This window comes from Mus musculus, chromosome 1 (genome assembly GCF_000001635.26).
Source record: "Mus musculus strain C57BL/6J chromosome 1, GRCm38.p6 C57BL/6J".
NCBI lineage: Eukaryota > Metazoa > Chordata > Mammalia > Rodentia > Muridae > Mus > Mus musculus.
The window spans coordinates 105,926,596-105,937,671 of record NC_000067.6 but is presented as its reverse complement, the minus strand read 5'-3'; the positions used below and the strand labels follow the sequence as shown (position 1 = coordinate 105,937,671).

Below are 11,076 nucleotides of genomic sequence, written 5' to 3'. Positions count from 1 at the left end.
ACAATTTAACATTACCCATGTTACTGGGATTCCTTATAATCTCAAGGACAAGTATTGAGAAACAGGTATTGTTGAACTTTAAAACAGTATCTTCATAAAATAAAAAAGGGGACGTTGTATCCCCATACACCACACAATTATTTAAATCATGCTCCTTATTTTAAAATTTTAAATTTGGAAGCCAAGGAACTCTCTGCTGAGTGTCTATGGCACCTTACAACTAGGCATACTTATGTCTAGGTGAAATGGAAGGATCCACTTACTGGCATATGGCATGATCCCAATCATGTGTTTAATATGGGGAAGAGGGCATACTTGTGTGTTTTTTTTTTTTTTTTCTGCAGGTTGCTGAAGGAGCATGTTAGCTGCCAGAGTGTTTGGTGAGACATGTTGATGCTGGGACGAAGAATGATGCTGACCTCTGAGCTTGCTGAGTGTCCTGACAATGGGAACTGGGAAGCTGTATTAGACATAGTTGTTCCTGACCCACCTTTGCTTCTCTATGTCCCAGAGTGGACAAACTGCCTTGCCTCAAGCTTTTAGACCTTCTGGGACAGAGAACATGGAGAATGTGGAAACAACACCCTTCTCAATAGTCACAAATAATATAAAATACCTTGGCTTGACTCTAACTAAGGAAGTGAAAGATCTGTATGATAAGAACTTCAAGTCTCTGAAGAAAGAAATTAAAGAAGATCTCAGAAGATGGAAAGATCTCCCATGCTCATGGATTGGCAGGATCAACATTGTAAAAATGGCTATCTTGCCAAAAGCAATCTACAGATTCAATGCAATCCCCATCAAAATTCCAACTCAATTCTTCAACGAATTAGAAGGAGCAATTTGCAAATTCATCTGGAATAACAAAAACCTAGGATAGCAAAAACTCTTCTCAAGGATAAAAGAACCTCTGGTGGAATGACCATACCTGACTTAAAGCTGTACTACAGAGCAATTGTGATTAAAATCAAAACAAAACAAAACAAAACAAAACAAAAACTGCATGGTACATGTATAGTGACAGACAAGTAGACCAATGGAATAGAACTGAAGACCCAGAAATGAACCCACACACCTATGGTCACTTAATCTTTGACAAGGGAGCTAAGTAGAAAAAAAACAGCATTTTCAACAAATGGTGCTGGCACAACTGGCAGTTATCATATAGAACAATGCAAATTGATCCATTCCTATCTCTTTGTACTAAGGTCAGATCTAAGTGGATCAAGGAACTCCACATAAAACCAGAGACAGTGAAACTTATAGAATAAAGTGGGGGAAAGCCTCGAAGATATGGGCACAGGGGAAAAATTCCTGAATAGAACAGCAATGGCTTGTGCTGTAAGATCGAGAATCGACAAATGGGACCTCATAAAATTGAAAAGCTTCTGGAAGGCAAAATACAGCATTATTAAGACAAAAAAGGCACCAACTGATTGGGAAAGGATCTTTACCTATCCTAAATCAAATAGGGGGCTAATATTCAATATATATAAAGAACTCAAGAAGGTGGAGTCCAGAAAATCAAATAACTCCATTAAAAAATGGGGCTCAGAGCTAAACCTGAGGAATACCAAATGGCTGAGAAGCACCTGGAAAAAATGTTCAGCATCCTTAATCATCAGGGAAATGCAAATCAAAACAACCCTGAGATTCAACCTCACACCAGTCAAGAGTGGGTAAGATCAAAAATTCAGGTGACAGCAGATGCTGGCAAGGATGTGGAAAAAGAGGAGCACTCCTCCATTGTTGGTGGGATTGCAAGCTTGTACAACCATTCTGGAAATCAGTCTGGCGGTTCCTTAGAAAATTGGACATAGTACTACCGGAGGATCCAGCAATACCTCTCCTGGGCATATATCCAGAAGATGTTTGTAATGGCTGGTTTTGTGTCAACTTGACACAGCTGGGGTTATCACAGAGAAAGGAGCTTCAGTTGAGGAAATGCCTCCATGAGATCCAACTGTAAGGCATTTTCTCAATTAGTGATCAAGGGGGAAAGCCCCTTGTGGGTGGGACCATCTCAGGGCTGGTAGTCTTGGTTCTATAAGAAAGCAGGCTGAGCAAGCCAAGTGAAGCAAGCCAGGAAAGAACATCCCTCCATGGCCTCTGCATCAGCTCCTGCTTTCTGACCTGCTTGAGTTCCAGTCCTGACTTCCTTGGTGATGAACAGCAGTATGGAAGTATAAGCCAAATAAACCCTTTCCTCCCCAACTTGCTTCTTGGTCATGATGTTTGTGCAGGAATAGAAACCCTGACTAAGACATATTGGTACCAGCAGAGTGGGGTATTCCTGTGACAACCTGACCATGTTTTGGGGAGGACTGTGGAAGGACTTTGGAACTTTGGGCTTGAAGATCCATCTATTGTTAAGAGCTCTGTCAGATGTTGTGTAGGAGCTTGGAAGATAATGTTAAGAACACTGCAGAAGATGGAGGTCTAGTTTGTGAAATTTCAGAGGGAAAATGAAAGACTCTTTTCAGGGCCATTGCTGTTTTGATTGTGAAGATTCTGTAGTTCTGGTTAGCTGGGGCTGAAGAATCAGCTGTGATTAACAAGATACCAGAACTACCAAAGCAAAAACTTTGCATTTCTGGGACTATTGATGCTGGTTAGCTGGAGCTAAGAAATTAGCGGTGATTAAGAAGAGACCAGCATCATTGAGGTGACATCTTCTGGGAAGTGTTTTCTGAAAGCACAAAGAGGCTGTGTTCCAGAGATGGCCAAGGTTGTACTCCTGCTACAGCAGGACTTGGTAATATGTAAGGGTCACCCAGGTGGTACTGGTTTTGAAGGCATGAAGGGGTCACGCAAAGCATCTGAGGCTCGGCACTGTGAGAGGCCATGGAAGGCCATTGGTGAAGGTGCAGCCTCAGTTGCAATTGAAGGCCCAGGACTGAAGGGGTCATGCAGTGTTTTGGAGATGCCAGTACCATGAGATGACCACCAAGAGCAGCAGCAGCAGTGGAGTACAGGCATCTGGAGCCTAGAGGATGACGCGTGTGCTACAAAGGGCCTGGCTGGAGAAGTGACCCAAGTCCTTGGAGGAGCCCAGAAGATTCGGGGATCCATCCCATAATCAGCCTCCAAACGCTGACACCATTGCAAACACTGGCAAGATTTTGCTGAAAGGATCCTGATATAGCTGTCTCTTGTGAGACTATGCCGGGGCCTAGCAAACACAGAAGTGGATGCTCACAGTCAGTTATTGGATGGATCACAGGGCCCCCAATGGAGGAGCTAGAGAAAGTATTCAAGGAGTTAAAGGGAACTGCAACCCTATAGGTGGAACAACAATAGGGTTTCATCCCTGGGACCCACCTGATGGAAGAAGAGAACTGACTTTCTCAAATTGTCCTCTGATCTCCACATATTTATTGTGGCACATGTGCCTTTACATACATACATACATGTGCACACATAATAAGTTAAAAAACAAGTTCCGATTAGGATTAGGACCACCATGTCAATTATTCAGCAAGTTTATATGATAGCCAAGTACTTAGTATCCAGGCCAAGAGATATGGAAGCTAGTGCAGTTCCTGTTTTCCCAGGGCCATAGTGATCAAACAATGACAGCTATAGATTCTGATATGTGTCACAGGAGAACTGCAGGGTACCATGGAGTTGGCGAATAGAAAGACCACCCAATCACAGGTTCCAGGACAATCTGTTACTCTAAGAGCTGAATGAAAAGTAGATCTACCCACATGTAGAGATGAGGGAAGACTATCTCGTATGCCAGGTATGGCCAGTAGCAAGCATTCAGGCTACTCAGTGAGGTAACCCAGACAGCCTGAATAGAAGGGTGCCCATGCATCCAGAGCTCACTGACATCAGCTACTCTGTGTCTCTTTACTGGGGAGTTGAGGCCATTTACACTTAAAGAGCCAGAAGAGACCCAGGCCTTTAAGAGCACCCACTGCAGTTTGACCTTGGATCTTCTGGGCAGTGGGAGGCAGAGGAAGAGTTTCAAGCAGGAAAGTAAGCAAAGCTGCCTGTTCCAACACCTGAACTAAAGCTCACGTTCCCAAAGCCCCTGCCACTGATTTGTCTGCCTGACTGAGCAGGGAGATATGAATATTCACATCCTGACATGGTTCTGCTAAGAGTCCCTTACTAGCACCCATGGGTCCAACTGGTAAATAATGTCTAAATGTCCTAGGCTGTCATTTAGAGCCACCCTCATCCAGCCCTCCTCCTTATTAATCCTTCCTGAAAACTCAACTGTTGCTACTCCTGTATATGTCTACTCTTTTTCCATTCTTTCCCTCATTTTTTTCCATTTAAAAGCTTTTATTCAATCTGGCAATGCAGTTCTGCTGACAGAGTACTTAGCTAGCACGAACAAAGACCCAACTCTGTTCGATCCCCAGTATCCCATATACCAGGCACGGTTGTGTATACCTATAATCCCATCACTGGGAAGGTGGACGCAGGAGAATTAGAAGTTAAAAGTTTCTTGGCTATGAGATACAGGGCATCATGAGACATTGTGCAAAAAGGGGCATGGGTTGGAGAGAGATGTGTAGTCCATTTAGACCACTGTGATAAAAACATCGTTGACTGGGTGACAATAGACATTTCTCATTGTTCTGAAGGCTTAATGTTCAGCGAACATATACTTACAATTGTTCTTTGTTGTGGTTTATTAAAAAAACAAATATATGTTTTGTAGAACATGGTATGGTGAGGTGAGAAAGTTTCCTTGGCAGGCTCATGCTGAGACATCCCTTCCCGCTGATGTACCAACCATATGACAGGTATTTATTTGGGGGCATGGGAAGGCTAGTTGAGAAGGGACTAGAGACAGCAAAAGAAGAATGGAGGGAGGGAGGGAGAGAGAAAGAGAGGAGAGAGAGAAGAGAGACCAAATAGTCCATTTTATAGCAAGCCAAGGCTACTTGGCTGTTGCTAGGTAACTGTTAACATTCCTCCATTTTGGTTTAATTAAAAAGGGGGAAATTAGGAAGTGGTGGTGAGGCAGGAATAGGGTGATCATGATCTTTAGCTACTTCCTGCTGACTTCGGGGAAATGGGATGGGGATGTTGGTCAAGTCTTAGCTCGGCTGTTTCCTTGCTATCCAATGTCTGTGGAACCATCTATGGGTAGATAGGAAGGAGCAGGTCCTGTAGAAGCATCTGTGCCTATGAGAGAAGATTGGAGCATCTGTGGGTTGTTTCTCTGGAGCTGTCCTGGATGTAGATTTTGAGTACATGCCTGAACTAGACAAGATGCACACACACACACACACACACACACACACACACACACACACACGAGGTAGAGAATGAAGTTAAGTACATTTTGGAGAAAAAAAATTTCTTAGCTGTACATTTGAAACCCTTAGGTTTTGGTGGCTGGGGTGACACCAAGGAACAGGAGAGGAATCCCACCCTTTGGAATGGGTAACAGGTAGAAACTTAGACTATTGGTTGGCAGGTGTATTTGTCTCGATGAAATCTATTTGGTCCATGAGATGTAGATCTGAGTGGGTTTCCTGGAGCTTATACGTTTACAAAAGAGATAAAGTTGTAACAGTATTTAAGATGAGCTTAGGGAAGACAAAAACCTTTGGTGAAGCAGAAGGGGCAAGAAGGGCCTTTTCCCTCTGTCTAGAAGACTGGATGTATATTAATTTATCATAATTTTAAGTTTACATTTAAAAGACAAAGGAAACACTAAACCTTAACCTTGTGATTATGGTAGTTGATCATATAGTTTAGCATGAGGAATACCTTATAAGTCTATAGTTATAAGACAACCAAAGGAAACTTAGTTTTTGAAGTATGATATCTGATAGTTTAGCTTTAGCATGAGAAATACTTTAAGTCTACAGTTAAAAGACAATCAAGGCCGGGCGGTGGTTGCACACACCTTTATTCCCAACACTTGGGAAGCAGAGGCAGGCAGATTTCTGAGTTCGAAGTCAAACTGGTCTACAAAGTGAGGTCCAGGACAGTCAGGGCTATACAGAGAAACCCTGTCTTGAAAAAATTGAAAAAAAAAAAAAAAGATAATCAAAGAAAACTTAAAATTTGTACTTGTGATTATAAAAGTTGGATTATTTAGTGGAGTGTTTTATTAGAGCTGGGCTTATTTATAAGAACTCTATTGGTTAATGTTAGGACAATGGCATAGCAAAGGGAGGAAATATGAAGCATTGAGTCACTGGAGACTGCGTTTAGTTAAGGAAGTAACAGAAGGTTACATCTGTGAATTACAGATGTGTAACAACTGAAATTGTGTGTCCTTTATCATGAAGCGTGTGAGCAAGGCCAGCCGATCTTTTATTTTGCTAAGAGATCTGATAGTCTTAACTAGTTAACAAATTAACTAATAAGCGAATGTGATGGTGAGTTACCTTAGAGTAAGGTCTGTTTTCTAGCTGTCAAGCTGTAGTTAGCTTAGCTGTCAATGTAATCAGAAATCTGGGAAGAACAAATTATAATCTAGATGTCATGTGTTAATAAAAATGACAGAGGTTGGTCTATACTCTACTACCTACACAGTTCCCAGGTCCCTGTGGTTTCTGTGGCAAGTTGGGCAGAGTCAGTATGGCCATCAGGCTCAGAAGATGAGAGGCCTTTTCCTGTGGAATAAGAACATGGGAGAAATGACTCATCTTGTCTTCAGCAATATGAGACATTTAATTCTTTGAGTATCCTCTGTCCACAGTTTAGGCCAAGCCCTGGCAGTGGGCAAGGCAATGGAGCAGTGTTTTTCAGTGGCTATCATAGTCCAATCTAGGCAGTGTTGTTCCTGTGCCCAGAGCTTCCTGGAGACCTTGGGGGGGGGGGGGTTGTTACTGTCAGGATTTGGGAGTCTCTGTCTATCAGAGTAAGCATAAACATTTAACATTTATTTTAGCAGATTCTGACAAGAGCTTGTCTATTAAACATACCTGAATCAAACAATCTGTGTTTGTTTTTAATTATTTGTTCTGGATGTGTCTGGTAAACAAAGAGAGTATATTGTAACTTAATAGCAGTAACGACAATAACAAAAGCAAAGCTAAGCATACCTGTAAGGCTACTGCCTGTACTTTAGCCTTTCTACTGTTGTAAATCTTTAAATTAATATTAAAACCAGTATTTATCAAGGCAGGATAGAAATCATATGAAAACCTTATCTTAATTTAAAAGCGTCTTTGTCTTTGGAGTACTTAAGTCAGGCTGTTCTAAGGTAAGAAGGCAGTGGCGTGGGAATTGCCCATAACAGAGATGACAGACAGTCATGGGTCTGCATTTAATCAATATGGCTCTGAAGCTATAGGCAGCCATGTGACTACCCTTATCTAAGATGGCGCTGAAGCACTAGCGATACCTGTGGAGAAAAGTCACATGTTTGTTACACCTTAGAATGGAATGGGAGATCTCTCTGTGTCATCATTGGCAGCCGCTGTCACTATGGTGGGTCTAAGTGATGCACAGGGATTTAAGAGCATACAGCTGGCAGTAGCGGTGGTGGCTGGTGGCTGTGGGATCATGGAAGTGTGGGCTGCAGTGGAAGAAAAATGTCTCAGGAAGTAGAAATGTAAGATGTCCAATGGAGGGGCTAGAGAGATGGCTCAGTGGCTAAGAGCACCGACTGGTCTTCTGAAGGTCCTGAGTTCAAATCCCAGCAACCACATGGTGGCTCACAACCATCTGTAATGAGATCTGACACCCTTGTCTGGTGCATCTGAAGACAGCTACAGTGTACTTAGATGTAATAAATAAATAAATTAAAAAAAAAAAGATGTCCAATGGAGCAAACAACTGGAGGCAGGGGTTTGGCAATGCAGGGTACCAGGCAGCAGTGGAGAGCGGGCAATCGAGAGGCAGCAGCAGCAGGAGCAGCAGCAGCAGGAGCCTATCAGGAACAGTGTGGGAGCCTGTAGCTATGCTTAGGACTGCCTGCATCCCAGCAATTCCATTCTAGTGCAGCAAGTCGTGCTTAGTGGGGTCCAGTTGGACAGGAAGTGAGAGAGCAAGAGGAGGGGCATAAATCAAAGAGCCCAGGAATAAAGTGGTTGGGAGCAAAGGTGGGGAGAAGCCTACATAGAAATCTTTCCATTGGCTAGAGTTGGAAGTGGGGTGTTTTTGTTTGTCTTTTTGTTTTTTGTTGTTTTGTTTTGTTTTTAAAGTAGAATTAAGCAGTCATTTAGTGTTGTTATTTAGTGGTATTGGGGCCAGATTTAGCCTGTGAATTCAGAAGCCTTTAAGATCAGGAGGCATCCTAGTAGGGAGCCTGCAAGTAGCATTAAAGACATTCCCTTTGAGTGAGGATGGAGGCATCCCAGTAGGGAGCCTGCAAGTAGCGGTGAAGACATTCCCTGACATTCCCTTTGAGTGAGGATGGAGGCATCTCAGTTGGGAGCCTGGACAAATGTAAGACACCCAATGGGTGAGAGTAGAGGTTATGATATTATTGCTTTCCCAAGGATAAATTAATAGTTAATACCTAGCAGCTGGGCTAGATTTACCAGGTCATCACATAGCAATCTGAGGGGGCAGGACCAGCACCCAAGCTGTGGGGCCAGAGCCTAATTGATTTGCTTAGGCCTAGGATTTTCCATCAGCGTGAGGGAGAGAGAGCAAGCTCACTCAAGGGTAGACGTCCTAAAACAAGACTGTGGATATGGGAAGCTTACCAATTTGCTGGTGTTTGGATGGAGAGAGCAACCCAATGGCTGAAAACTCCATACAGCAGTGGAAATGTGAACCTGCGAGTTTGTAAATCAGAGTCACAGCACCAAATGTTGTATTTTGTAAAAAGAACAGAACAGAACAAAACAAAACCAAATATATGTTTTGTAGAGCAAGGTATGATGAGGGGTGTCTTGACAGGTTCATGCCGAGGCATCCCTTCCCCCTGAGGTACCAGACACAGGACAGGTATAGTATAGAATAGAGTTTATTTAGGGCATGGGAAGGAGAGTTGGGAAGGTAGTAGACACACACAAACACACACACACACACACACACACACACACACACACAGAGAGAGAGAGAGAGAGAGAGAGAGAGAGAGAGAGAGAGAGAGAGAGAATGTGTGAGACCTGGCCTCACTTTGTTGCCCTGATCAGGATATGAAATGTAGACCAATCTGGCCTAGAACTCACAAAGATCAACTTAACCCTGTCTCCCGAGTGAGTGCTAGGATTAAAAGTTCATGCCACCATACCCAGATATAAATGAAGTTTTGTAGGGACTGAGCCATCCCTATTCGTTGACGTGTTGATTACAGTTGGTCCCTTACACAATGCCCAAACTGAGTGACAGGAATGGGGAGTGAGAGCCAGCCTGCAGAACCCAGCACCTGGCTTGTATTACCAAACCAGGATTACAAAGCAGAGACTGCATTACCAAGATTCTCTGCCAGGGAGACTGCAGGTTCCCCTCCCTTAGTGGTGGGTGGGGTTATATGGCAGAGTTACAGCAGAGTTTGTACTGTGCTTAATTTCCTACATTATTTATAGTCATACATTATTTTATATCCAGAAAAATAGTGGTTATTAAAAAACAGATGGAGAGTCCCACTAATTCTTTGTGTGTTTTAATTTCCAAGTGTTTTATATTTTTGTAGGCAAAACAAAAAATCTGAACCTTGCTATTCACAGCATTACCTTCCTTGCTTTGGAGAATACAGCAAAATAACTCTAAATCAGCCAAGTGTGTTTCTGGCTCCCCATTTTTGTGCCCCAGGAGATCTAGGATTCTCTGATGTTTGAAATCTAGCTTTAAATTCTGAGCTTAAACAATAAGGCTCAGTGTTTCCATGAGATATGTGTTCTAGCAAATGCTCCAAACTTGCAGCAATCCCCCTGCCTCAGGCTTTTAGTACTAGGATTGTAGGCTTGGATTCATAACTATCTTGTTGTCCTTCCTATTGCTGTGATAACATACTCTAATCAAAAGCAACTAAACAGATAAAAAGGCGGGGGAAGGGTTTGGTTTACAACTCCATCATTGACTGAAGTCAGGGCAGGAACTCAGGACAGGAACCTGAAGGCAGGCCTTTGTGTCTAACATTACCTCTGCTAGGGAACTCACTGTCAAAGTTCAGCAGAAACCATGGAGAATGCTGCTTGTTAGCATTCAGGCTGGATTTTACTTAACTTGTTTTCTCATATAATCGTGGAGCCCTTGCCTAAAGATGTAACCCCACACACATGCACACACAGTGGACTGAGCTCTCCTGCACCAACTAACATACAAAATGACCCCCTAAAGACATTCCCACAGGCCAGTCTCATCTAGGTAATTCCTCAGTTGAGACTCCTTTCTCAGGGAATGCTAGACTGTGCTGACACTTAAAACTAACCAAACTTAAATGTTAAAAAAAAACTGTGTGTGCACACGTGTATATGCATGTGTGTGCTCATGGATGTATAAGCATGTGCATTCATTGTCCGTGTGTGTCCCTGTGTGTGTGTGTGTGTGTGTGTGTGTGTGTGTGTGTGTGTGTGTGTTGTATTTGGACATGCGAAGGCCAGAGGTTGTTGATATTAAGTGTCTTCTTCAGACAGGGTGTATCACTGAACCTGTTTGTTGTTTTGGCTCATCTGGCTGGCCTGCAATTCCTGGAGATCTTTCTGTCTCTATTTCCCAACACAGGGCTTACAAACACATGCCACAAAGCCTGGATTCTGCATGAGTGCTGAGGATCTGAACTCTGGTTCTCATGCCTGTACTGCAAGCACTTTACCACTGAGCCATCTCCCTAGCCCATGTCCGTAACTTTTAAACTGTGATGTTGAATATATACATATAGACAGCACATTATATATAGTACTTCCTTTTAAAGTATTTAATTGTATATAATACTTCCCTTTAAAGTATAAAATGCCTCATGTTATATGCTATGTAAATCCAATGTCTTTGTGAATATGAATTATGATTGCACAACAGATTGAGTGGATCAAGTACATTATTAATTCCAAGAGTAGTTTCTTTCCTTTGCAATTGTAATTAATGCTACTATGAACGCAAGCAAGGTAGCTCAGTCAGTAAGTGCTTGTCATGTGGCTTGAGGAACTGAGTTCACTGGAACTTACATTTGATAAAAAGCCAAGTGTGTGCCTTGCACCT

At 42.7% G+C, this 11,076-nt stretch overlaps 1 long non-coding RNA gene across 1 annotated transcript in view; it reads left to right on the top strand.

Annotated features, from left to right (window-relative positions):
* The first annotated feature begins 3,380 nt into the window (after nt 1-3,380).
* Nucleotides 3,381-11,076, top strand: part of Gm41927 — a 30,663-nt gene continuing 22,967 nt past the window's right edge. The window contains exons 1-2 of the long non-coding RNA XR_878430.1: nt 3,381-3,745; nt 4,679-4,763. This is a non-coding gene — a long non-coding RNA (predicted gene, 41927). The remainder of the gene's footprint in view (nt 3,746-4,678; nt 4,764-11,076) is intronic.